Below are 27914 nucleotides of genomic sequence, written 5' to 3'. Positions count from 1 at the left end.
CTGTTTTCCTCCGCGGGTGATGCTTCAAGCCCGGCGGGCAGACTTTTCCTCCTCATTTAACCGGCGGGTGTCCGCGGGGTGACAGGGGCAGTGTCCTCTGGAGTGACAGTTGCAGGTGTTTGCTGGGTGACAGGTGCCTCAGAAAGAACCGGGCGGAGGTAGCAGGTGCGTCCTCGGAGCTTTCTTTCCAGTAGACCCGACACGTGGCATCAGGTAAACAGAAACTACTTGCAAGCCCTGGGAAGGGATGAGCGTCAGGCTGAGATCGAGAGTAGGGACGGGGCTTCCTCAGGCGGGATGTTCCTGGAGGGACCTGGTCTTCCCCAAGCTGACATCACTGAACATTTTTGTTGGGGGAGGAGGAGGGGTTCACTAAAATATCAATGAAAAGGGGTAAGGTTGAGTTGCATTTCTGGGAACAAGATCTCTGACTAGGGTTCCCTATGACCGTGGCTCGAAACGTGGTTTGAAATCGGGGTTCTCCAGATTGTCATTAGCTGCCAGGCACATAACTCCACCATCTCCCAAACAATGATCTCAGAGAGAAGCCACCAAAGGCTTTTATCCCAGACCCAACTGTCCTCCAGATCAACTCCTGTTAGTGTAGCCGACATGGCTTCAGTTTCAACAGGTGAACAAATGCCGTAAATGGGTCTGAACAGCCCGGAGTTTCCTCAAAACACTTAAAAACAGAAGCATTAAAAATATGATCCAGCAATTCCAGTCCTGGGTATATATCCAGGAGAAGTGAACGCAGGGTGTCAAAGAGATGTTTGCACTATTCACAACAGCCAGGAGGTGAAAGAAACCCAAGTGTCCTTGGAAGGATAAATGAATAAACAAAATGTGATACTTACAGTGGAGTATCACCTAGTCTTAGGAAGGGAATCCTGTCACAGGCTAGACATACATCAACCTTGAGGTTGCTTTGTTAAGCGAAATAAGCTAGTCACCAAAAAAGACAAATGTGGTATCATTCCACTTACATAAAGTATTTAAAATAGTCAAATTCAGGGGACACCTGGGTGGCTCAGTCGATTGAGCATCTGACTCTTGATTTTGGCTCAGGTCATGAGATTGGTGCGTTTGAGCCCCAGGTTGGGCTCAGCGATGACAGCATGGAGCCTGCTTGGGATTCTCGCTCTCTGCCTCTTTATTTGTCTGCCCCTCCTATGCTCTCTCTGTCTCTCTCAAAATAAATAAATAAACGTAAAAAAATAAATAAGATAGTCAAATTCATAGAAACAGAAAATAGAATGGCAGTTACCATTCTGTGGGGGAAAGAGGAGTTGTTTAATGGTTGTAGAGTTTCAATTTTGCAAGATAGAAAGAGTTCTGGTGATCTGTTCCACAACAATGTGGGTATACTTAACTCTACTGAACAGCAGTAACGGTTAAGATGGTAAATTTTATGGGCTTTAAATTCACAATTGAAAAAATAATGGGTGCCTGGGTGGCTCAGTAGGTTAAGTGTGGGACTTCGGCTCACGGTTCATGAGTTTGAGCCCTGCGTTGGGCTATGTGCTGAGAGCTCAGAGCCCGGGGCCTGCTTTGGATTTTGTGTCTCCCTCTCTCTCTGCTCCTCCCCACTCACATTCTCTCTCAAAAATAAATAAACATTAAAATATATACATATGTAAATATTCATCCTAAAAAAATCATTTGGCCATAAACCTAGAGGCTTGATCCTGGACTCTCAGTTCTTTTTTTTTTTTTTTTTTAATGTTTATTTTTGAGAGAGAGGCGGGGTGGGGGGTGAAGCACAAGCGGGGAGGGGCAGAGCAGGGGAGGCGCAAACCGTGAGATCATGACCTGAGCCGAAGTCAGACACTCAACCGACTGAGCCACCTAGGTGCCCCTAGACTCTCAGTTCTTTTTTAATTAACATTTTTATTTTAATTGCAGCATAGTTAACATGTAGTGTTACGTTAGTTTCAGGTCTACAGCTTAGTGATTCAACAATTCTATATATTACTCAGTGCTCATCATAAGTGTACTCTTGATCGCCATCACCCATGTCCCCTCTGGTAACCATCAGTTTGTTCTCTATATTAAGAGTCTGTTTCTTGGTTTCTCTCTCTCTCCCTCTTTTTTGCCTTTGTTCATTTGTTTTATTTCTTAAATTCCACATATGAGTAAAATCATATGCTATTTTTCACTTAGTGTAATACATCGTAGCTCCATCCAGGTCCTTGTAAATGGCAAGATTTCATTGTTTTTGATGGCTAAGTAATATTCCATTGTACATACATATGACATATCCTCTATCCATTCATCTATCGGCAAACACTTGGTCTGCTTCCATACTTTGGCTATAATAATGCTGCAACAAATATAGGGGTGCAAATATCCCTTTGATTTAGGGGTTTTGTATTTTTTTGGTAGATACCCAGTAGTGTGATTACTGGATCCTAGGGTAGTTCTATTTCTAACTTTTTGAGGAACCTCCATACAGTTTTCCAGAGTGGCTGCACCAGCTTTCATTCCCACCAACAATGCAAAAGAGATCCTGTTTCTCCACATGCTCACCAACATCTGTTGTTGCCTGAGTTGTTAATGTTAGCCATTCTGATAGGTATAAGGTGGTATTTCATTGTGGCTTTGATTTGTATTTCCCTGATGATGAGTGGTGTTGAGCATCTTTTCATGTGTCTGTTAGCCATATGGATGTCTCTGGAGAAGTGTCTGTTCATGTCTTCTGCCCATTTCTTACTTGGATTATTTGGTTTTTAGTCTGGATTCTCAATCCCGTTCCATTGGTCTGTATGTCTGTCCTTATGCCAGTACCACATACTGGCATGTATTGGTTGCCTTAGCCTTTACTGAGCCTTGAAATCAGGAAGTGTGAGTCCTCCAGCTTTGTTCTTCTTTCTCAAGATTGCTTCAGCAATTCACGTTGAAATTTAATGTGAATTTGAGGAATAGTTTTTTCTTCTCTGTAAAAAAAAAGCTGTTGGAATTTTGATAGAGATTATATTGATCTGTAGATCACTTTGGGTAGTATTAACATCTTAACAATATTGTCTTCCTATTTAGGAACACAGGACATCCTCTTTGGATCCTAATTTCAGGAATGTTTTATAGAATTCAATGTGCATATCTTTCACCTCCTTGGTTGAATTCATTCCCAGGTATTTTATTCTTTAATGCTATTATAACTGGGATTGCTTTCTTAGTTTTCTTTATGGAATCCTGTTCAATGCTAGTGTACAGAAACAGAACTGATTTTTGTGTGTTGATCTTGTACTCTTCAACTTTTCTGAGTTCACTTATTACCTCCTGTTGATTCTTTGTGATCATGTCACCTGTGAATAGAGGCAGTATTATTTTTTCCTTTCCAATTTGGACACCGTAGATTGATTTTTCTTGTCTAATTGCTCTGGCTAGAACATTCAGTACAATGTTGGATAGCATAGTGTTGAGGAAGGCATCCTTGTCTCATCCCTGATCTTAGGGAGAACGCTTTTTCAGTCTTTCAACATTGAGGGTGATGTTCACAGTGGGTTTTTTATAGATGCTCTTTATCATATTGAGGAAGAGCATGCTGTTTGAAGTGGTGAACCAATCTCTTTCTCATCTCATGTTCCATGAAAGGGGGATGTCCATAATAAAATTGGGTGAAATGGAGTTAAAATAGGAGTACTGTCCCATTTCAATAAATTCCACATCAAATTTATTTAAAAAATTGAATGATCCCAGCACAAAGGACTTAGCTGAATTCTCTACTAAAGAAGCCTGGCTTAGGGTCACCTGGGTGGCTCAGTCGTTTCAGCATCCCAATTCTTGATTTCGGCTCAGGTCATGATCTCTCAGCTCATGAGTTCAAGCCCCATGTCAGGCTCTGCACTGATGGTGTGGAGCCTGCTTGGGATTCTGTCTCTCTCCCTCACTCTCTGCCTGTCCCTGGTTTGCACTCTCACCCTCAAAATAAATAAACTAGAAGGAAGGGAGGAAGGGAAGAAGGGAGGAAGGGAAGGAGGGAAAGAAGGAAGGAAGGAAGGAAGGAAGGAAGGAAGGAAGGAAGGAAGGGAGGGAGGGAGGGAGGGAGGGAGGGAGGGAGGGAGGGAGGAAGGAAGGAAGGAAGGAAGGAAGGAAGGAAGGAAGGAAGGAAGGAAGGAAGGAAGGAATAACTGGTTGCAAAGTAGTCTCAGATCACACAGAACAAAAAGCATTCACAACAAAGGTCACTTGGGGTAAAAACTAAGGGCCCAGCCTTCTGCCCTTTTGGGGATTTTCATCATATAAGATGACTTCAAGTACTGTCCAATATTTGTCTTTCCAATGTCCACACGGAGTATTGTAAATAAAATATTACACGTAACTGCATTTTGCTACTTAGACAACACTGAGTCTACCCTGAGTGAACTAGACTGAGCTTTGCTGTGGGAGGGGAAGTTTTATTTGTAATAAGTTTGTACTGAATGAAATTATAGTTAAGCTGGAAGGGTCATATTTCAGACAAGCAGGTTAGAATAAATTTCCAAAGATTTAGAACAGGTGTCTAGGGGGACGACAGCTCAGTGTGCCAACGAGCTGGGGACAATGACATATGGGAGCTGAGAGGAATTGACATTGAAATTGGAGCTAAACAGGGATCTTGTGACCGCCCCCCCCCCTGCCGGGGTGGGGGGTGCGGGGAGGAGACAGATCCAAGCACCAGGAGAGAGTAAACCTCAGGACCAGTTAGACGCAGGGCAGGAAACGTGAACGTGTATCGGTACCATTTTCTGGGTCATATGCTCAGCGCTGAGAATTTGCAGATGAATGAAAGACATGATTCCTTCTTCAAGGACGTTAACCTACAGAGGAACAGAGCCCAGGGAACTTATGACGGTAACATCCACAGGGTACTATGGGGGATACCGGAGGGTGCAGAAGGGGCTTGCGGGTCAGGGTGTGTGTGAGAGACTGACAGCAGCATCTTGTACCCTCGTGCACAGACACGTACAACAGGCGGGGAGTGCAGGAGGGCTATTTCTGCAGCGGTCTCCCGGAGGACTTGCACACGGTCCCCACACGCCAGCAGGCAGAGCGAAGAGACTCACCCTCCCCCTTTTGTCCGTGTCCACATGCTTCTCCGTCCCCAGGCCAGTGGAGCACGGGGCCTGGCCGTAGGGGACCCCAGGAAAGGCTCACAGGGGTGACAGGACGACGGGCTCTAAGCAAAGCTGCATGTGGTGTATGAGTTTGGAGTGTGTCCAGACCACCTTTAGTTTCACCGCTGCGGGGGGCGCGTGCAGCCGAAGTCTAACACCAGGAGCTGTGCCGTCTGAAAATGCGGGGGTGAAACCGGGAGGCAGCTTTGCCTGGAAAACAAGTGAAAAGCTGCCTCAGTAAATTCATTTCAGCTTGAGTTTCATCGAAGAGAAAACCAGGGTCAGTGACGGCTGACTGACAACACTCCCACGATGGACAACAACCAGCACCGAGGCTGTGACTTTCCACACTTGTTACAAGCCGTGATCTCTCTGCAGACACAACGGGTCGGCATTTCAGGTGCAGAACACATGTGATCTTGTCTTCGCGCCGGACAACAGACAAACGGAGGCATATTAAACATTTTAAGACTTTATTGAAGCACAACTGGATTGACTCAGGCGGCACGAGGCCGGAAGCAGCCAGGAAGGCCCCCAGCAGCTGAGGAGGGCCGCGGACCAGAGCAGCAGCAAAGTGAGGAGGCACCAACGGGCTTACACTCGGGTTTACTTACACGGCCACCACGGCATCGGGGCCATGTCAGCCTTGTGGTGTCTGTCGTGTCCGTCTCTAATGGATTCGTCCCACTATGTGGCATTAAAAGCACTGCGTCACTTTTGGTAAAGAAGAGAGCACAGTTAAGCTTACTTGTAACTTGACCTTAGTTTAAGGAGCAAACCTTTGTCTCCCTGCGTTGGAAATATGCCCATTCTTTACTTCAATGTTTTCCAAAGGGACCAGAGGTAGCCTTTTGGGTGGAAAAATTCTTCCTCTGTACAACTGCCGGTTCAATACACAATACGTGGCAGATAAGATACCGTAACGTGAAGAATTTCTGGACCCCACCCACAAAACCTAAGTGGCACAGCCCAGTCACTGTGACAACCAAAACATGCCCCAAATAAACAGACGAGAAGGTGGCAATGCTCTGAATGTTAGCACAGAGGCGGCCGATTTACTGCTTGAAGAAACAAAGTGTTTTGTTTCATGTGACTTGCTCTGCAGTTTCCTTTTAATTAAAAGTTGATTCCCGGGGCGCCTGGGTGGCTCAGTCGGTTGAGCGCCGACTTCGGCTCAGGTCACGATCTCGCGGTCCGTGAGTTCGAGCCCCGCATCGGGCCCCTGTGCTGACAGCTCAGAGCCCGGAGCCTGTTTCGGATTCTGTGTCTCCCTCTCTCTGACCCTCCCCCATTCATGCTCTGTCTCTCTCTGTCTCAAAAATAAATAAACGTTAAAAAAAAAAAATTAAAAAAAAAAAAAGTTGATTCCCTTTTGGAAGCAAGATTCATATTTCTTAGCTTCTTTAAAATTTTTTTTTAACGTTTATTCATTTTTTGAGACAGAGAGAGAGAGAGACAGAGCATGAATGGGGGAAGGTCAGAGAGACAGGGAGACACAGAATCTGAAACAGGCTCCAGGCTCTGAGCTGTCAGCACAGAGCCCGACGGGGGCTCGAATTCATGGACCGCGAGATCATGACCTGAGCCAAAGTCGGCGCCCAACCGACTGAACCGCCCAGGCGCCCCTCTTAGCTTCTTTTAAAAGCAGCAGCCCGGGGAGCCTGGGTGGCTCAGTCACTGGAGCGTCCGTCCGACTTCAGCCCAGGTCATTTCTCACGGTTTGTGGGTTTGAGCCCCGTGGCAGGCTCTGTGCTGACAGCATGCAGCCTGCATGGGATTCTGTTTCTCCCTGTCCCTCTGCCCCTCCCCCACTCCCACTCTCTCAAAAATAAACATTAAAAAATAAATAAATAAAAGAAGCGCAGTAAAGTGAAAAAAGGTCATTTCACAAAGAAGTTGAGCACATTGACTGTATCTCCTGGAGAGAGGTAACCTTGAGAAATTCAACACCGTATCATAGTTTTATATAGAACAGAATAGTTACATTAACAAGTACTTTGCGCTTAATAAATCTGTTACTGTGGTAACAAATCGTCCCGTGTGGGCAGGGTCATGATGCCCCCCTACCCAGGGGCCGGTACTGTGACGACTGTGAGGACGGAACAGCGCTCTCCAGACACCGGCTCACGAGGCACATGCATGCTCCTGTGTGTTTCACATGAGCAAATCCACGCCGCAGAGAGGCCGCTGTGAACACAATGAGAGTGGTAAAGCTTCCATGATTGTGCAAACCTTCTTAGACATGAGAACACGTCAGGGAGAGGAAAGGATGCAATTGAGGACTTCGTATAAAACCTCAAGGGTCCCCTGTGACCGGCCTTCAGAGGCACCGAGGGCGAACACCAGGAACAGGGTTCCCCTGTGACCGGCCTTCAGAGGCACCGAGGGCGAACACCAGGAACATAATTGTGGAAGGCTTCAGGGAAGCTCTGGCCCACACACCAGTGGGTGCTTTTTCTTTTTCTGTTTGTCTTTTTTTGGGGGGGGGTGACGTTGCTCGTGAATGGAGCATGTCTTTTCGTGTTTGCCACAAGCCCTACCTGTCACTACCAAGTCAGACACAGAATATCAATTGCCATCCTATCTCCAGCCTGCTTTGCTGGCTGACAAGATTCTAGCTTCTAATCATCTGACAAGACTCTAGCTTGGCCCTTACAATGCAATTCTTCTTTCAGGAAGCTCTGGGCCCAACGTGGGGCCTGAACTCACACCTGCAGATCAAGAGTCGCATGCTCTCCCGACTGAGCAGCTGGGCGCCCCCAGCTCAGCCCTTACTCAGCCTCTCTGGTGCTTCATCTCTGACTCTCCCCCCTCTTTCTAGTCACATTCAGAGACTTCCAGTTTCAGGAAAGCATCGCAACCCCCTCGACTGTGCCTTTCCATATTTGTTTTCTCTGCTTTTTCAACTCTCATTCATCCTTCAGAAATTCAACTCATATCAGGATCAGAGCAGGGGTGAGGCAAGTGAGGCACTTAGGGTACACAATTTAAGGAGGGATTCATTCTCTGGTGCCCTGGTGTGTGTTTGTCCAACACCACCCAGCAGTTAGCTGAATCCTCACACGACCCGCCTGGTGCTGTAAGCAAAACGTTAGAAAAGATTAAGAATGTTACTCGATATTTCTAGAAACTCTCTTGGTTTTTAGGATGCCACAATTATTTGTATTACACCTGAATAGTGGCTTGCACCAAGGCTGCACTGTTCCTTGCTGTGTACCTGAGGAAACAAGAAGATGCTCTGGGAGGGACGAGATACACAGGTAAGTATGCAGGTGCAACGCGATATGGCGGGTGCTCTGACGAAGGGGAGGGTTAGAGCCCTTGAGGGATCTGACTCTGAGACAATCGACCGCAAAGCTCCATGAAGCACAGTCTGATTGGGCTGTCTTAAAACATGAGTACGGATGGTTAGACATGGGACATAAGAGCCTTCCAGATGGAACGTATGCACAGTTACCAAGGCATTCTGGAAATGGTCCTTTGGGACCTCAGATGTACAGACTGAGTAGGAAAGGGAAAGGCAACGAGGCTGGAAGAGGAGGCTGGACATGAAGAGTCTTGAGCCGTCGGCAGATGCTGAGGTGGTACATGATATTGGCTCTGGGTTTTACGACCGTCGCTGTGGTGATGGTGTGGAAGATGGACCCCCACACAACAGGTGGATGGGGGTAGGGCTGGAGACAGGGACACTGGTTCCAAGGCCACATGAACAATGTAGGAGGGCTCCAAGGAAGTGGTGATTCGAGATCGAAGGAGGCAGAGATGAGTGTAAACATTTGAAGGGAGTCAGGTAGAACTTACTGACCCGCTGGCTACAAGGACCAGATGAGATGTACAAGCTCCCAGGAAGTGACTGTCCTGCTTCTAACCAGAGGACTGGTTTCCCTTTTATGTCTCTTGTCTCTTGCTGTGTTCTGGCAGCCCGTACCCCACTACCCTTCTCTTTACGTTGACTTGACTGGCTTGCAAATGTTACAGCTTAATCTTTCTTGCCTATATATTCACAAATAGCCCTAATGTTGCTTAAGCTCAAGTTTTGTACTTTGGCAGAGGTCAAAAGCTCAGTTTCACTAGGACGCTCCGTTTCCTTCTCCCTGTTCAAAACCCAGTGATCATATTTTCCCAAATCAGCCTCTTTTCTCAACTTTTCCTTTGGAGATGGAACTACCCCTTCCTGCACCTTATGGCAGGAAATCCTTGCTTTTGGTCTTTCCTAGGTTCAAACTCTTGGACATACACAAATCACAAAATGAGTAGGGTCAAAAGTAGACTCGTTTCTGTAACATGGGGAAGATGACACAGCTGTTGAGGAAGCCTGGGTCCCTGGGGCATCTCATCTCTGACAGCAACGTGTACAGGAATCATGTTCAGAGACAAAGCTAGAGTGATCACTGAGAACAGGAAGGGTGATTAAAGAGTAGGAGAGTGATTTTGTGCTGTTATTACACTTGCCACTCTCCCAAAGCCTTGGTTAGCTACAGTGCATTTTCTTCAAAAATCTATCTTCCTTGAAGATGTCCCTGGCTCTAAGGGCTTTTTATCTACTTTTGTACACTAACAACCAATGTTCCCTGCCTCTAGTTCACATGCCAGAGTCTTCAGATAGCAGTGACCCCTACGAAGATGGCAACACTCTCTCTTCTCTACAGGAGCAAGTACCCTCACGCCTCTTCCCCCGCCAAGCCCTGAGGTCACTGTGCTGAACACAGCTCTTGTACAGGCATTTCTTGGGACTTTCCTGAGGTCACTGTGCTGAACACAGCTCTTGTACAGGCATTTCTTGGGAGCCCAGAAGACCCAGAACATAAAACTCTCTCCTTTGACCTGGCTACTGTCAAAACAGGTTTAGAAACTGGAAATCTTACTCTTGGAAAAAATAATAAGACAGACTAATAAAAACTTATCAGCCCTTACAGATTTTAGAGACAAACAAAAGAGTTAAATGATGTATATGACACTTAAAAAAGCTGTGGACAAATAATCTAACAGAAAAAATGGGCAAAAGAGCCAGATACACATGCTACAAGCAGAGACATCCAAAGGGCCAGGAGATACATGAAAATGTGCTCATCCTCATTAGTCATCAAGAAAACATGTATGATAACTATAAAGAGATAGTACTAGATACCCATGGGAGTGGCTAAAGGTAAAAAGATTGACAAAACTGAGTAGTGATAAGGCTGTAGAGAAAGTAGAACCATCTGCTGGTAATAGAACCATTTTGGAAGATTATTCAACAAGTACTACTATAATCAGGGACCAGCCCTCCCACCATCAGGTGCACAGCCAGAGGTGCATATACATGCACACCAAACGGATATTCCTAGTGGTAGTCTTTGCAATAGCTCCAAACTTGAAGCCACTGAAGATCTTAGATTCTTAACCCACTATTTGTTGACTTATTTTTGCCACTCAACCATTTTGCTGATCTGTGATGAAAATTAATAGCTGGCATCCCATGCCAGTCTAACTGCAAATCAGGGCTAGGAGGCCAGGGACACAGTCATGATCACCCTCTCCTGAAGCACAGGGTCTCAAACATTCAACAAAGTTGAACAGACATCTGTTGGACTGAACTGAGTTAAGGAAAGCCTCTGGGTTGGGAGCCTGGAGGACCAAGAACATCACTGACAGAAATAGAGAACTTGGAAAAAGGAGCTGGTTTAGATTAAAAGAGAGCTATTCTCTTGAGTTGTGAGAAAATTTAGCAAGTTTGCTTTCAACCGTCTTCCCCTGAAGCTTGTGCTTGGTTGTCAGGTTGGAAAAGGGTGAAGAAAGTAGCAATGTCAACAAACAGCAGAATGAAAGAGAGGGAGTGTGTGACCATGTAGTCAGCAAGAACATCAAAGCAGGATTCGTGATAATGCAAATAATTTGCCTGGACAAGAGACTGACTTGTTGATGTTTACACTGAGATTTTTTAAAATGTATGTTTATTTACTACATGATTATTGTAAGAACAATCGAGTGCATTTTTTAAAGTAGATTCTACACCGACATGGCACGTGAACTCATGATCTCGAGATCAAGAGTCATGTGTTCTACCACCTGAGGGAGCCAGGCACCCCCACACTGGGATTATTTGTAATGTTTTTGGCTTTTGAGAGAGCTCAAGCGGGGGAGGGGGCAGAGGGAATGAGAGAATCTTAAGCAGGCTCCACACTCAGCACAGAGCCTGATGAGGGGCTCGATTCCATGACCCTGGGATCATGACCTGAGCCGAAATCAAGAGTCGGACACTCAGTTGGGAATTAATACACGACTTAACCCACTAAACTCTGCATTGTATGCCGCAGCTCTACTGAACAACGATGAGGAACAGAACCAGTTGGAACCCTGCAGCTGGCACATGCTTGCAGCCGAGGACACTCCCACTGCCCTCAGCTTGCTCCACAGGTAACCCCCACCCCGGCCCCCCGCTGCCGCCTCGTGTGGAGGAGCTCCTGGGTTGCGTCTCAAAGGACTGGACTTGAACAGTGGAACCTGAAAGCAGCTAGGTATATGGGCTGCAGAAGGATCCCATGGCCAAAACACAGGAAGGAGATCGCAGGGAATGAACTCCCAGGATGGGAGGCACCAGAAGCCTGATCCAATCCCAGGACACAATCCACCTAACCTCACACAAGGAGAAAGATCACCTGAACAGGCCTATAACTATTAAAGAAAGTGAATCAATAATTAATAACCTTCCAAAAAGAAAGCACTAGGCCCAGACAGTTTCACTGGTGAATTCTAGCAAAAGTTTTAGGAATAAATGGTACCAATTCCCCATACTCTCCTCTAGAAGACAGAAGCAGAGGGTATACTTCCTAATTCATTCCAAGAGGCTAGCATCACCCTAATACCACAATCGGATGAAGACATTATAGAAAGGAAAACTACAATGTCTTTCGTGAACACAAATGCAAAATTCTCAACAAAATACCAGCAAACCAAACCCATTAGCGTATAAAAAGAATTGTACACCATCACCAAATAGGCTTCCTTACAGGTATACAAGGCTGGTCTAACATTTGAAGATGAATCAGTATAATTGATCACACCAATAGGCTAGAGAAGATGAACAGAAAAAGCATTTGAAAAAAGCCAACACTCTTCCATGATAACCACTCTCAGCAAACTAGGAAGAGAAGGGAACTTTCTCAGGACGATAACTAATATTTTTAAACACCCTAGAGCTTCCATCTACATAATGGTGAGAAGCTAGGAGCTTTCCCACTAAGATCGGGAAGAAGGCAAGGACGTCCCCTGTTAACACTCCCATTCAATGCCGTCCTAACTAATGCAACAAGACAAGAAAAGGACATTAAAGGTATAGAGGTTGGGAAGAAAGGAATAAAACTGTCTTTGTTCACAGAGGACATGATAATCTATACACAAAGTCTCAGAAAGGCAAGAAAAAGAAATCTACTCCAGGAACTAAAAGGTGACTACAGATAGCAAGGTTGACAGATCGAGGTACATAAACGAAGGTCACTTGCTTTCCTGTATATCAGCAATGAACCACTGGAATTTGAAATAAAAAACACAATACCATTTACATTGACACCAAAATAATGAAATACTTCAGTATAAATCTAATACACTATGTGCAACATCTATATGAAGAAAACTACAAAACTTAGATTAAAAAAAAATTACATGGGGCGTCTGGGTGGCTCAGTCCATTAAGTATCCCACTCTTGACTTCAGCTCAGGTCATGATGTCATAGTTCGTGGGCTCAAGGCCCACATCAGGCTCAGCACTGACAGTGAGTGGGAGGAGACTGCTTGGGATCCTCTCTCCCTCTCTCTCTCTGCCCTTCCCCCACTGGCACATGCTCGCTTTCCCTCTCTCTCTGTCTTTCTCAAAATAAATAAATAAACCTTAAAAAAATAAAATAAAAACAGGGGCACCTGGGTGGCTCAGTGGCTTAAGCATCTGACTTCAGCTCAGTCCATGATCTCATAGTTCATGGGTTCAAGCCCCACATGGGCTCTGTGCTGATAGCGTGGGGCTTGGCGCCTGCTTAGGATTCTCTCTCTCTCTCTCTCTCTCTCTCTCTCTCTCTTTTCTCTCTTTCTGCCCCTCTGCTGCTCTCTTTCTCTTTCAAAATAAACTTCAAAAGAAAAAAAAAACCAACAAAAGCAAGAAACGCAAGCCACCATCCATGCCTGGTTTCTCTGTGTAGAAGTCCTAGTGAGGGTTTGTGTGACTGATCTTCTGGCTCCACACTCTGTCCCTCCTAACTGCACCAAATCCAAGTCTCTGTCCCTGCACACATTCTAGGTATTACTGGGCACCAGAACCCTCTATTCAGAAAGCTGAACTTGGAACGGAAAGGTTCATTTCTAGGCTGAAAACGTCACTTTCTGTATTCCTTTTGGCAGCTAGGTATTTGCCCAAGCAACGCTGCACTCTGCGACTGTCTTCAGAGGGCTTTAGTTAGAGTGAAGAATCTTGGACGTTAGAGAAAAATCCCAGAAAACACTGGCAGCACAAGAACAAAACCTGAAGCTAGCAGCCCTGCATTTGTCTAGAGAAAACTGAAACCTGTTCACCCTGCAACTGCTGGGTAGATGCCTCCCCCAGAGCAGAGACGTATCCCCCCTACCCCCACCCCCCCTACCCCCCCCCCCCCCCTCGCGGGATAGCTCACATTTTCCCCCACCTGTTGGCCGGCCTCATGCAGTCCAGCTCCCGCTCCAGACCTTACAGTACGGTCACCGCCTCCTCTCCGCTCTGCGGGTGCTGTCCCTGCACCCAGGCCTGGAGCTCGGCGGGCAGGATGGTCAGGAACTGCTCCAGCACCAGCAGCTCCAGGATCTGCTCCTTGCCGTGCGTCTCGGGCCGCAGCCACTGGCGGCACAGCTCGCGGAGTCGGCGCAGCGCCTCGCGGGGCCCAGGCGCCTCTTGGTAGCAAAACTGCCTGAATGAGGTTCCTTCCTTCCGATGCTGGATTCTGTTTCCACACATGTTCATCCTTCACCTTCAGGGTCACAAGCCCCACGGGCTCCTCTGGAACTTGGGGTCAAAGCGCCAGCCGCGCTTGGCTTCATTTCATGATCTGCTGCACTGAGACACCCCCACACAGGGCCCGTTACACTCTCCTTGAGAGATTTCCCTCGAGGTTCTTTCCAGCTGCGAGGAAGCAGGAAACGCTCCGAACGGGACGAGCTCGATGCCAGCCAGATACATGCTAACTCAGGAAACACCGCGGAAATAGTTAGAAAATAAATGCTAAAATTACTTGCATGCTACCAAAAACATTTCCAGAGGAGCTGTCCTAAGCAAAGAAAGCTTGTCAGAGACGAGGGACCACACGCTGGAACTCCCCACACTGAGATTCTTGCTGTTCCTGCCCCCGTGAACTAGCTGCCCTCCCTCTGTGATCCCCCAGGGATTTGCTCACCTGCGCTTTGGGACTGACCCTCTGCACGCCCACCTCCGTGTAGGGGCTGAGCTCCCCGTCTACGCAACAACAGCACAGGCACACCCTCAGGTTCTGACATGCTCCTGCTGCCCAGCAGGGCCCTAGGCTCGCCCCGCAGCAGGAGCTGACCCGCGCTGCCCACCAGGAGCGTCGGGCTCGCCTGAGTTGGGGCTGCTGCCCCGCATCCCGGAGGCGGCGGGACGGACGGTGGGCTCACCCCAGGACAGGTGGGCGGGAGAAGGGTGAAGAGCGAGCACGCGGAGGCGGGGCGCCCTGGCCGTGATCTCCACCCCGGGTGTGACATTTACTGTTACAATGAGGGGAGAGGGGGGAGGTCAGCACTGGGCCCCCTCCGGGTGCAGACGGCTTTGGTCCGGGGTCGACCAGCCTGTGGCCACACCCGCGTCCGCGTTCCTGCAGGATGTGCTGGAGGCGGGCAGCTCTCTTCCCCGACAGGGACCGTGTGGGGAGGGTCGAGGGGACCCGGGCCCAGGCCCTCCTCCTCCCCCCACGTCCGTGACGTCACAGCCCAACAGGCTGGGAGCTCAGAAGACAGATGATCAGTAATTCCAAGTAACTCCGGGCCCCTGTTCTCCGGGGGAAACAGGAAGGTCTCGGGTTCACGCGTCTTCCGTGCGACACAACCGATAGACTCGGGAGCCCCACTGGAGGGGGTGGCCTGCCTGGAGCGGGGGGAGGGGGGCGGACGGCGGCCCGCCTGGAGGAGGAGGGGGTGGCCTGCCTGGAGCAGCGGGGGAGCGGCCCGCCTGGAGGACGGGGTGTGGCCTGCCTGGAAGGTAGGGGGGCGGCCTGCCTGGAGGAGGAGAGGATGGCCTGCCTAGAGCAGGGGGAGAGCAGCTCGCCTGGAAGAGGAGGGGGTGGCCTGCCTGGAGGAGGGGGGAAGATGGCCTGGAGCAGGGCGGAGGGGCCTACCGGGAGGGGTGGGGGAGATGGCCTGGAGAAGTGGGGGGAAAGGTCTTCCTGGAGGGTAGGCGGGGGGCGGCCTGCCTGGAGGAGGGGGCGGTGGCCCGCCTGTACGCGACTTTCGGAGCGGAAGGGCGCGCCCGCGAGGCCCCAATCCGGCCTCTGCACCGCTCGGGCCGCCCCCTCCACGCAGGCTCCCCTCCCCTCTAGCCGGCAGAGCCCCTCCCACCGGAAGCCGGGCCGCGCGCCGCGGAGCCGGAAGTAAATATCAGCGGCCCCCGGGTCTGGCCGAGGTGGGTCCTAGAGCAGCCGGCAAGGGAAAACCTAGAGGTTCGGAGGGCTCTCTAGGACGCGGGCGGCCTCCCGCTGTCGGTGGTGCCGTGGTCTGCGTTTGCTGCACCCAGAGCGCCCCCAGGCCTCGCAGCTGTCAACCCTGCGCCCGTCCTTCCAGGGTTGTTTGCTTCTCCCACCGACACGGCCCAGAGCGCCTGCACACCCCCTTCTTTGTGCTGGGAAGAGGCATGCACCCTGATGCTGGAAATAAGGCAGGAAGCTGGGAGCACCTTAGCTTGCCAGAAATCTCCAGTTGTGCCCAGACGCCGTGCTGTCCCAGCCCCACGATGGGCGGGTTCTGCAGCCTGACACCTTGATGGTCTATCTCGTATTCCACACCCTCTCCAGGCTCGCGTGGGCTCTGAAACCTGAACAAGTGTTCATTGCTTCCCCTAGCGTCCTGTACATGAATCAATGGATGACACGCCCAGAAAACGCTCGTGTAGAATTTTGACGCTGGTAAGGGAGGAAAACACAATTTTCCCTCGACCCTTCTAACTTCTTGGCTGGCGTCCCGGTATGACAGATTAAGGACAGATTAAGGAGGGGGAAACACAAGTTTATTAATGTGTATATCTCATGTACACGTGGGAGAGACCTAGGGAAAAATGAGTGACTCTCAGAGGTGGCTGAGAATTCAGGCTGGAATCTCACCTTCAGCTAAAGACAGAACAAAGAGCGTGCAAGGGAGACCAGGTGTGGGAGCTAACCAGGAAAGGTATGAACAGGAGTAAGGTTTGTTAGTGCCTTCTTGTTTCTTGTGACTCGGGGTCGACCTTCTCTTCCTCACAGAGAGCAAGACATCCTTACAAAAGGGTAACTTGTACTCTTTTCTGGCCTTCTCCTGTGTCTGCTATTTCTCAAAGTAATCCTTATGCCAAAAAAAGTATATTTTGCTGCCGTCCAAACTCATGCTTTATTCTGATCCCTTTCCTGATGATAATCTCTTGATCTGAAAGGAAGGAATACCCATCGTATACCCATTCCCTTCATAACATGTAAGGACATCTTCCTTGAGCTGTCCAGATCAAACTCTGCTCTCTAACACGTTTCTCCAGCTCAGGAACTACATATTTACTTTACTTCTAATGGCACTTTCAGATTCTTTCAACTGATAACAGACTATAGACATAGATGACCCCACCCAGCCCCAGCATGGAGACTGAGCTCTTCAGTATTGCGAAGTCCAGACTACAAAATTAAGCCTTCTGGGGCACCTGGCTGGCTTGGTCAGTAGAGAGTGGGACTCTTGATCTCGGGGTTGTGAGTTTGAGCCCCACAGTGGGTGTAGAGATTTCTTTTATGATTTGGTCCCTGTTAATCTCCCCCACTTTTTTCCCCACCACATCCTTGCAGCAAACACTTCACAAATACCATTTTGAAGTACTTTGGGTCCCTCTGGGCCTTTGTACATGTTGTTCCCTCTGCTAAAATCAGACTCCCCGAGATCCTTTTCAGGCTTTCCCTGCCTTATACTGAGGTCTTCACTTACACAGCACTTCAAGAAAGCTTTCTCTTCGAGCTCCTCCAGCACTCATCACACTGTAGTACAACTGCATCCTGGGTCCCTTGTCTCAAGGAGTTTATCTTACGTTTTCTCAAGGAGTCACATTAACATTGGGAGGAGGGGGCTCTTTGGAGGTTTCTGAAGAAAAGACATTTAACAGGCATTCCCTGTGTCCTACCTCATAGATTAAGTGCCATTTTACTTTGCAAACGGAGGGGTATGACAAGTGGGAGATTAAGTTTTGTGAAAGCTTTTCTGAGAATAATTCTCATTCCGTGCAAGAATCAGAAACTGGAACATCACAGGGAGTAGAGTAGATCCAGGCATATAAGACGGATTCTGGATAAGAAACCACATCCTCCTCCATACCCATTCCTTTGCAAGGAATTTTGAATCTCCTTTCCTTTATTTAATCTGCTCTTCATTTTTCTTGTTGGGGTAGATAGTTTTGAGGAGGTGAAGTGTGCAAGAGGTGTCCAGGATTCCAGAGTTGACAGGGGTCTGGCAGAAAAAGGAAGGGGACAGGAGGGAAGGAATCGAGAAACAGAAGTTTCATGGAGGAAATTGTTAGCCCAAGTTCATCTAGTGTGGAGTTAATACTTCAAGCGCCTGGGTGGCTCTGTCAGTTGAGCTTTCCTACTTGGGCTTAGTCATGATTTCATGGTTTGTGGGTTCGAGCCCTGAGTTGGGCTCTGCTCTGACAGTGCGGGGCCTGCTCGGGATTCTCTCTCTCCCTCTGCCCCTCCCTGATTCATGCTTTCTCTCTCTCAAAAATTAACTAAGTAATTAAAAAAGACTTCAAACCTTGAATGACTGAATTAGATGAAAGTCCTAGTCATTTCCCCTCCCGTTCTCCTTTTCTTTCTTGTTTTCACTGTTAGAGTAGGCAGTAGGTTAGGCTCTAACAGGGTGCCCGGAGGCCAGCCAAGGGGTAGTGGTGCCCGGCTGTGGGGAAGTCCAAGGCTGGTCTGGCAGCACCCCACAACAAATCCACAAGAAGCCAGATCAAACCAGACGCACCCAAGACAAAGGAGGCTGCAAACCCTGACCGACTAAGGGAGAACAGGTGGGGAAAGCTGCCCCCAAACCCCCTCCCCCAGTAATAAATACTCCACCCCCCAGCCAACAACTGTCAGTAAGAGATCAAAACCCCAACCTGAGGCATACGGCTTTCCTTGAGCTCACCCGCTCTGACATCTTGAGGGTGTGCTCAGTTTAATAAACATTCCTACTTGCATCGTTCAACCATTGTGTCTGGTCTGTCCTTAAATTATTTGTTGCGACAAGACCCGGATCCTCCGGCAACATCCCTGGGACCAGCTGGGCAGAGGCCTCTGGGCTTGGGGTCTTCCTAGGGCACCTGACAACATGGCTACCTTGTGTAAATGGAAACAAAGCTACCTGAAAAACATATATAAAGCACTTGCATGTAACATAATGTAAATTTTGTAGAATTGCTCAGTAAACATCTATTATTGCATACAAAAAAGAAGGACATTGGGGTGCCTGGCTGGCTCGGTTGGTAGAAAATGAGATTCTTGATCTTGGGGTTGTAAAATTCAAGCCCCAAAATGGATATAGAGATTCCTTAAAAATAAAATCTTAAAAATAATTACATTGGTTGTCTACAGAGTTATTGCAAATTGGAGGTGCTTGCTGAGATGTGGTGAATAAATGCCTATTTCCACTTTAATAAATGCAGCTGTAAAACCCAATTCCACATGAGTGTACTAGCCAGCTAAGAAAGGATGTGTTCTATTTTGAAAGGAGTTTGAAATGGACGAGACAAAGTTTTCAAGATACTTGAGTAGAACACCTGTCTTAGCAAGGCTCCTGTAGCAAAATGTCACAAACCAGGTGGTCTGGTCTGTCTAACCAAAGTTTGTATCTTCTGGTTCCGGAAGGTGTAAAGTCCCACATCAGGGTGGTCCGAGAGGCTGGGTTCTGGTGAGGGCCCCTTCCTGTGTTTGGAAGGCAGTCTTTCCATTGTGTCCACACATGGCTGAGAGCACAGTGAGGAAGCAGGTTTCTCAGGATTCTTTACCAAGACCCTAATCCCATTCTGGAGGGTTCTACCCTTATGACATCTTAATCCTAATTACCTCCACAGATCCCACCTCCTAATACCATGACGTTAGGAGGTAGGGTTTCAACATATGGATTTTGGAGGGGCACAAACATTCAGTCCATAACAGAGATTGTCATATATTTGCAGCCACCTTACAACTCTTCCAGTTGTAGCAAACTGCTAACAGTGCAAATGATTTTCATTCACAGAAATACAAATGAATCACGTCCAGTGGAATGCAGATCATTGCCCTAGAAACTGACAGGTAAAAAAAAGTAAATCTATTCATAAATTTACTTCAGCATTCCAGGGGCGCCTGGGTGGCGCAGTCGGTTAAGCGTCCGACTTCAGCCAGGTCACGATCTCGCGGTCCGTGAGTTCGAGCCCCGCGTCAGGCTCTGGGCTGATGGCTCGGAGCCTGGAGCCTGTTTCCGATTCTGTGTCTCCCTCTCTCTCTGCCCCTCCCCCGTTCATGCTCTGTCTCTCTCTGTCCCAAAAATAAATAAAAAACGTTGAAAAAAAAAAATTTACTTCAGCATTCCAGATTGATTATAAATATGTAGTACTTCAAATTTTCTTACTGGTTGTTACACTGACACACAGTCATTTTTATTTGGATGAGAGTTACAATTTTACCTTCTTTTAAGAACACAGTCTTTTAACAATTTGGAAACAGGGGGTATACACCAAAGGCAGAAACAAAATACCAACTTGTGGCTGGCAAATGTAGACTAAAGAGCATGGTTTAGATCTGAAACTAGAAGGGCTTTCTCTACTCCTTCTTCTCATGTCTACACCCGGAACGCAGTAGACACAGTCGCCCAGCAGCTCTGTGAAGGTGCACGAAATCATACTAAAATCAAACTTTTAAGATCCAATATACTAGGCATATAAAAAGTCATTTATGAGAACAGCATTTTTTTTTCCTTCTAGAGATTTCCAGCTCCTATCTCCTCCCCCTCACATTATCTTCCCGTCCTTTTCTAAGTCACCCAGTTTTCTATCAGAAGTTACAAATTCTTCCAAAGTCTTTAGAAATCCATTTGTCTCCTCCTGCAAAAAATAATTTTATGAGGGCAGTGGTTATACATGCGTAAGATACATGATGTGCTGTATGTGTATGTATTTAACCAGGAGACACCTTGCCAGAATTAGTTTCATCCCCCACCCCCCCCCCTTAAGCTTTTATATTTCATTACCTATTTCTCTTGACCACAGTTAATTTCATACTGCAGGGAGTGAGCCTGTGTTGTAGTACTTGAACCATGTGGTTCCCGCTGTGTGCATTCAGAACATGGCCCTCCAAAGGGGAACGCTGGATCCTGTCCATGATGAGCATGTCCTGGGAATCCTACTGTTGCGCAAAAACAGCTTTCTTTACACCTGCACCGCCTCTCACATTTTGACTGATGAGCATAAAATCAATAATGTGATGAGTCCAGTCATGAGTGGTCACAATGACAGGAACACACATGGCCATTCAGACATGAATCCTCTAGACCTGGCATTAAACATTTAACCTCAACATTCAGGACTTACTTCTTATCCTGAGTGATAAGGCAAGGCTGGAACGTGTTCCTGAGGCAAAACCAAAAGTTATTTAACTGTAATATAAGCACAAGGGCAGAAATTAATTTTATTATTTCTAAATTATCTTCTCCTGTCCTACCCCACCCTACTCTACCCTATCCTATCGCACTCTACCTAACCCTACCCTACCAACCCTACCCTATGCTAACCTATCCTAGCCCCACCCATCCTATCCCACCCTGTCCCATCCTATGTTGTATTTTCACTGGCCCAACCAGGGCTGCATCCCCTGGCACACAGTAGGCATTCATTAAACACTTGTTGGACGGATGGTAGAGGCAGCAGGACGGGTCCGTGTCACGCAGAGACCCGCAGCACCCCGATCGTGAGGGGGCGGACTTCACACGCAGTCCGTGAAGTGGGACGCGGGAGTGTGCGCGGTGACCGCGTTTCTGCGGGAACACAGGTGCAGGCACGCGAGCAAGTACGGACAGAGTGGGGATGCAGGAGCGCGGTGGGGACGGCGGTGTGGCTGCCGCGGCGCCCAGGGCACCGAGGGCACACAGCCCTGACCGCAGGCGCACGCGTCGTCCACCCGTGAGACTAGCTCCACGACTGGAAAGCGCAGGGCAGCACGAAGCACCCGTGTACGGCTGCACGGGCGGCAGTCCACGGGCCTCGCGCGCCGGGCAGCGCCGGGCAGCGCCGGGTGTGGGACCGGGTAAGATGACACACACCCACCATCACCACCCTCCTCCCCGCGCCGCAGCGCCGGCAGCTACGCGAACCAAATCTCGCGGTTTCCCGATATATCGCGATGCCTCAGCGGCTACAACGTCTGGCGATCTCCGCTCCCAAATCACTCGGCTTTCAAGAAGTATCGCGATACTTTCGCCTTCGCTATTTTCGGTGTTTTAACGGCCTCTGTGAGAAAATTTTAAGTCAATTTTTAATACTATATGTCTCTGAGAGCTCCATGCATAATTCTCAAGTCGATGCCGTTGCGTAGAAAATTACAGGAGGAGAAAAAGGATGTGTCAGAAGTGGGATTCGAACCCACGCCTCCATTCGGAGACCAGAACCCCCAGCGCGGGGAAGCGGAGCTTGAGTCTGGCGCCTTAGACCACTCGGCCATCCTGACACCCTGCGGAAGAGGAGAGATTTTCTACTGAAGTAGATGTCCAGGCCGGGCGCTTCTGTGACGCACACGCTTGTGCCGGAGGCAGCGCTGACGTCAGAGGTGCCCGCAGCAGCTGGAAGAGCAGAGAGCCACCTGTGGCCGGGAGAGGAAGCGGGCGGGAGGCGAGGAGCTGTTCTTGTAAACGCGGCTGGGGCGCCGGCCGGCCGGAGCGTCCCGAGCCCCCGGCTCGGTCCCAGCCTCCGGGCGCGCTGCTGGTTTTCTTTTCAGGAGAGGGAGGAACAACAACCAACGTACAAAACACCTCAGTTCCGTGGCGCGGCCTCTTCCTCCCCAATACTGCTCGCACGCGCCGGGGAGTTTGTTGGGCTCCGAAAGTGCCTGCGCCCACCTGTGCAGGTGCAGGGGTGCCTGTGCGGGTGTAGGTGTAAGTACCTGTGCGGGTGAGGGTGCAGGTGCGGGTGCCTGTGCGGGTGCCTGTGTGGGTGCAGGTGTAACAGTGCGGGTGTCTGTGCAGGTGAGAGTGTTGGTGCGGGTGCCTGTACGGGTGCAGATAAGGGTATTGGTGCGGGTGCAGATGAGAGTGTTGGTTCGGGAGCCGATGCAGGTGTGGGTGCAGGAGCCCCTCCCCGCCCTCGGGCTGCTCCCGGATGCTGGGATCTGAGCCCCACGCGTCTGCTGCCAGGTGGGGGACAACAGCGCCACGCCTCCGCACGCGGGCTTTCCCGCTTTCTCCGCTTTGCTCGGAGTAATCTGAGCTCCGGGCCTGGACCACAAGCTCGAAAACCCTTTCCAGCAGCTGGACTGAGAGACCCTGGGGGTGTGGTAAACTGTGCGGAGAAACCCTGGCAGGCCCGATGCGGGTCCAGGACGGTGCCCGAGTGCAAAGTAGGGGCCCAATAAATGGATCTGACCCTTGTTTCTGCAGGTCCGCTTCGGGCTGAGCTCAGGGAGTAGGGTCAGATTTGAGAGTGTTCAGTACATTTTGTCCCGATGGGTTATTTTCTGTATTAACACACAAACGTTTTTCTTTCTGGGAGGCACAGGTTACTCTTTTCTTCACGAAGAAGAACTAATTTGAGGTTTAATAGGCCCTGTTTTAGATTCCCAGACTCTCTTGGTCTCACACCTGTTTTTGACAGTGAAAGAGAAAATGGGAGTGAGAAGTACATGGTTTCCTAATTTCCCTCTCTGCAAGGTGTGAGGTTTGCTTTTAAGAAGCTGTAGTTCTGTGGGAAGGAAGTCATCCCACAAGTGATTCTAGACGTGGTAGGCGTGGCAGTTGTAACCTCTTAAAAAGCTGGGATTGTTACTGGTTTCCTAATTGCAAGGTCCTGCAGATACCCGGTCAAACCGGGTGCTGTCCAACGTTGGGTTATTTCTAATTTTTCACTCTCGTCAGCAAACGCTTCAAGGAACATTCCTGTGTAGATGAATATTTTCAAATATCCATAATTATTTCCTTACATTTCTAGAAGTGGAGTCCCTAGATTAAAGTTTATCCAGTCTTAAAAGTTTTTGATACATGCTGTCCAGCCGCCACCAGAAAATTTGAAGCCATCTGGATATCGCAAACCTGGCCAACAAAGGGTTGATTAAACAACAAAACTTTTTAACGGGTGAAAGGTGACAGGACACATTCTGCAACTCTGAGTGAGGTTCAAGGTTCGTGTTTGAATGGTTCTCACATTGCTTAACAAACTGAAGTGTTCATCTCTCCGTATTGATTTGCAAAACTCACTATAAGAAACATAAACCCTTGTGACAGTTTCTATTTATCAAGAACCCAGGCAGAAATTCCTATCTTTCACTATATTTTACCTTTTAATCTCATTAAGTCCCTTATTCAGCCAATTTTCATAGAAACTATGAGTCATACAATTAACAGGGTTCCCTTATCAATCTTTAAAAATCGAACTCTGGTCCATATTTAAGGTCCTTTTTATCATGCTATACATTTACTTTTTTTTTTTTTTTTTTAATTTTTTTTTCAACGTTTTTTATTTATTTTTGGGACAGAGAGAGACATAGCATGAACGGGGGAGGGGCAGAGAGAGAGGGAGACACAGAATCGGAAACAGGCTCCAGGCTCTGAGCCATCAGCCCAGAGCCCGACGCGGGGCTTGAACTCATGGACCGCGAGATCGTGACCTGGCTGAAGTCGGACGCTTAACCGACTGCGCCACCCAGGCACCCCTACATTTACTTTTATTTCTGGTCACTTTTGTCCCATCCTTATCTCTCTTCCTTCTTTTATGGCATGTTAAACTGCTGCTACCTTGATTTTGGTTTTTAAATGGCTTGAAGTCCTTTCTGGAATAAGGTGAGGTATAATTAAACATGTAAATATTTTTACTATTTACTAATAATTATCGTGCAATAGGACTCCCCCATCCTAAATATTTATTTTTTTTTAATCTTTTTTAACATTTATTTATTATTGAGAGACAGAGAGACACAGAGCATGAGCAGCGGAGAGATGGAGAGATGCAGAATCCCAAGCAGGCTCCAGGCTCCGAGCTGTCAGCACAGAGCCTGATGTGGGGCTCGAACTCACAAACCAGGAGATCATGACCTGAGCCAAAGTGGGATGCTTAACTGACTGAGCCACCCAGGTGCCCCCCTAAATTTTTATGAAAACATCTTCCACAAGAGGGGCTTTGAAAGACCTGAAAAGTTTAAAGGGTGGAGGGAACTAAAAAGAAAAGCTGATGGTGGTGGTCTACACCAATTTGAAAAACGGAATTTAATTCCCATCCTCAAAATGAGTGTTTTATGTGACGCTGGTAAACACATCTGATTCTCTGATTATCATGTCCGAGAATTACTTTAAAGTAACAGGGATGGGGGTAGGAATGCAGAAGAGGCTATATTGGAAATGGGATTGGCCGTAAATTGATAGTTGTTGAAGCTAGGAGGTATCATGGGGAGTTCTGTGTGTATTTTCCTCACTTTTTGTGTGTGCTTAAAGGTTTCCATAGTGAAGAGTTTAATATGGGGGGTGGGGATGAGAATCACCTATAACCTCATTAAAAGCATCTGTTAATACTTTGGCATATTTTGCTCCAGTTTTTTTTTTTTTTTAATGTGTAGGTTGAAAAATGTGAAATCTCTACCCTAAAATAAATTATCTTCTTTTTCTATTACATTCTTGTTGTGCATCCCAAACCCCAAAGTGGGTCTGGCAGTTGTTCCCCCACTATTATCCAGACAAATCCTGTGTGTTCTGAATGAGGAATCAGGGAGAGAGGAGTATACCTAAAAAAGATACCTTCACATGCCTTGGCTACACTTCAGACTTCAAATGTAAAACTAAGCCAGCAAATAAGCTGCTTTTCTCTTCAATGGAGAACAAGGAAATGTAACTGGGCCAATACCATTATAGTTTGTGGTTTGAAATCCAGCTATTCCATGAACACCCTAGCAAAGGTCCCCAGTAACCTACACTGGTTTGGCTTCCTTGCTGTTCCTCACCGAGGCCGCGTGGAGGGGGCACTCCTGGGCTGAAGGAGGCGCACAGGTTTAGTGATCTGATTGCACGGTCAGGTAGAATTGTATTGCAGCCCTCAGCTAGTGAATACCAGCCTGTCCGCCTCCAGAAAAGGGGCCACTAGGAAGTGGAGCCCTAGGATTTCAGCCACCTCGGACCCCAGGGCTGCACAGGGAGGTCTGCAGCGCTCGGTCCCCTCGCCCACAAATCAGCTTTTGTTGCTTTCTACTTCTTTATCGTGTTATTTTTTCTCCTCTTAACTGACTTTATCACAGAAGCCACGTTCTCTTGTATCTTCCTGGGGAGTCCAGTTCAGCCGGGGTACCCAACACTGGGTGATTGTGCCGTTAGAATCAAAGAATCTTTGTCCTTCGTTTGTGAAGAGGCAATGCACCCACCATTAGTACACGAAGAAAGAAACTTTTCAGTTTTTTCTTTGCTGGGAAGAGATGTGTGATTTCCGTCGCGTCTTGGGTTTGGACCACAGATAACTGCCCTGACAAGTGGCTCATTTACTGTGAGGACAGAGATTTGCTTTCAGTTTCATGGCTCCTTTAAGTGTTAGGCAGTAATCACCCCAAGTATTTCTCATCTTCTCAACTGCACATCCTGGAGGGCAGGGGCCAGGCACACTTTCCTTTTATTCTCCAAACTGGGCTCTTGCAGGCCCGTCTGCTCTTGGGGAAGATGCTCTTCTCAGCCTGCCAGGCCAGGATCATGGAACCTTAGAGGAGCACCTGGGGGGCTCGGCTGGTAGAGCGACTGACACTTGATTTCTGATGGGGTCAAGATCCCAGGGTCGTGGGATCAAGCCCCATGTAGGGCTCTGCGCGGAGTGTGGAGCCTGCTTGACTCTCTCCCTCTGCCCCCTCTCCTGCTCGCATGCTCTCTCCCTCATTCTCGCTCAAATAAATATACAGTAAATATTTTCTAAAAAAAAAAAGAAAAAAGAAGCAGCTGAAGGCAGACACAGTAACACCCTGGAGCAGCAAAAGCTCTAAAGACTGGGCTGTTGGAATCCTAATGTGTAGTTAACTTGGGATGTTCTGAGGAAAGAACCAGATAGGAGCCAAAAGGATGCTACTGGGCCCCAAATCCTGATTCACTGAATTCAAGCTTTGCTCACCTTTCTGCAGATGAGTACGTTTAGACTCATCTGCAGATTCATTCAACCTTATCCAAAATGGCAGGATTGTTGTTGTTGTTGAAGTAAGAATTTAAGTAATTTTTAAATACGTATGAACCCACCACAAGGAACGGAAGGTAACCAGTAACACATATCAACCTAAGCCTCCACCTCTGTGGTATCCTCCCACGGTCCTTTTGTTCACATTACAAGATGGGAATCAATTGTAAGGTATCTGGTCTTCAGACACATCCTCACCCAGCATGGTTAGGATCATTGACTCTTGGGGCACATCTACATTCACATGGGAAGTAGCTTTGTTGAATCGGACAGACTTAGCACTGCTCTGGCTGCTGCTGCTAACAAAAACGCATCGCGACGCTGCTCCTGGAGCTCTGGGTCTACTGGGGACCAATGAGACCCACTGCGAGCCCCTCAGACAGCCCCAGCACTGGCTGTGAGGACCGCCGTCCACCCCAGAGACACTCTTTCTTGGATACCCACAAGGTGCCCTCTTTGCGTGCCTGTATTCCTCCTCCCTGCCCCAGTGGACTAAATTAAGTGACACTGGAATGCAATTTTAATGGGGACCCCACCCAGCTTCCCAGCTGCAGACCCTTCCTGCTGAAGGCAGGTGCCCCAGGTCGACGGACCAGCGCCATTAAGGCCTCTGTTCAACGCTCTGTTTCCCACTCGGGAAAGCAGAATCCACATGTGCGGAGGGCTGCGATCAGGTGTGTGCGGTCGAGCATTCCATCTTAGTGTGAGTCCCGGTTCCACGGCTTCCCAGCTGTGTCTGGGGTAAGCCATTCACCCCGTGCCTCAGTTTCTGCATCTGTACAGTAAGGGCAATAGTACCCACTTTGTAGGGTTGTTAGGAACATTCAAGAACTATCTGTGTATTGGTCTGTCTAGTTCGTGGTGCTCCACATACATACCCTACACCCTCATCGAAGCCCCTCTCTGTAGGTCCTAGTTATATGATTTCCCAAACAACGCTGGGAACAGGACTGAGTACAGACCATAAGGTCTTGTCTTCTTGAGGCTGTGTCCAGAAGCAGAAATGATCCAAATCCCTGGAACAAAGCTATTCTCTCAGCCAGATCTTTCCTCCTCAGTACGTGGTGACCTTTGTACCCCCAAGGGCTTAGGTTGGTGGTTCTGGGCCCTCTGATCTATGCCAAGCATTGCTGCATTATCCCACCGCCAGCTATAAAAAGGACTTGGGAAGGACACCTGGGTGGCTCAGTCAGTTAAGCGTCCGACTCTTGGTATTGGCTTGGGTCATG

At 48.3% G+C, this 27914-nt stretch overlaps 4 long non-coding RNA genes and 1 other non-coding gene across 8 annotated transcripts; 1 reads left to right on the top strand and 4 right to left on the bottom strand.

The window, feature by feature from the left end:
- Nucleotides 1-5552: 5552 nt before the first annotated feature.
- Nucleotides 5553-14903, bottom strand: LOC131513582 (uncharacterized). 3 transcript variants are annotated; one of them, XR_009262658.1, is made up of 3 exons: nt 14489-14903; nt 13736-14275; nt 5553-5968 (listed from the first exon to the last, which is right to left on the bottom strand). It is a non-coding gene; the product is annotated as an uncharacterized LOC131513582 (long non-coding RNA). The 3 variants fall into 3 exon arrangements; XR_009262659.1 differs by having other exon boundaries at nt 14522-14903; XR_009262657.1 differs by having other exon boundaries at nt 13736-14903.
- Nucleotides 14646-16161, top strand: LOC131513583 (uncharacterized). 2 transcript variants are annotated; one of them, XR_009262660.1, is made up of 3 exons: nt 14646-14736; nt 14930-15082; nt 15885-16161. It is a non-coding gene; the product is annotated as an uncharacterized LOC131513583 (long non-coding RNA). The 2 variants fall into 2 exon arrangements; XR_009262661.1 differs by lacking the exon at nt 14646-14736 and having other exon boundaries at nt 14888-15082.
- A 143-nt stretch (nt 16162-16304) lies between these two features.
- LOC131513584 (uncharacterized) lies at nt 16305-19643 on the bottom strand. Its single transcript, XR_009262662.1, has 2 exons — nt 19493-19643; nt 16305-19275 (listed from the first exon to the last, which is right to left on the bottom strand). It is a non-coding gene; the product is annotated as an uncharacterized LOC131513584 (long non-coding RNA).
- A 227-nt stretch (nt 19644-19870) lies between these two features.
- LOC131513581 (uncharacterized) lies at nt 19871-21044 on the bottom strand. Its single transcript, XR_009262656.1, has 3 exons — nt 20881-21044; nt 20541-20692; nt 19871-20394 (listed from the first exon to the last, which is right to left on the bottom strand). It is a non-coding gene; the product is annotated as an uncharacterized LOC131513581 (long non-coding RNA).
- Nucleotides 21045-21906: 862 nt separating this feature from the next.
- TRNAL-CAA (transfer RNA leucine (anticodon CAA)) lies at nt 21907-22012 on the bottom strand. Its single transcript has 2 exons — nt 21975-22012; nt 21907-21952 (listed from the first exon to the last, which is right to left on the bottom strand). It is a non-coding gene; the product is annotated as a tRNA-Leu (tRNA).
- Between the last annotated feature and the right edge of the window lie 5902 nt (nt 22013-27914).

This window comes from Neofelis nebulosa, chromosome 6 (genome assembly GCF_028018385.1).
Source record: "Neofelis nebulosa isolate mNeoNeb1 chromosome 6, mNeoNeb1.pri, whole genome shotgun sequence".
NCBI classification, from domain to species: Eukaryota; Metazoa; Chordata; class Mammalia; order Carnivora; family Felidae; genus Neofelis; species Neofelis nebulosa.
Note: the sequence above shows the minus strand (reverse complement) of the source record. Positions and strands in the feature narration are given on the sequence as shown.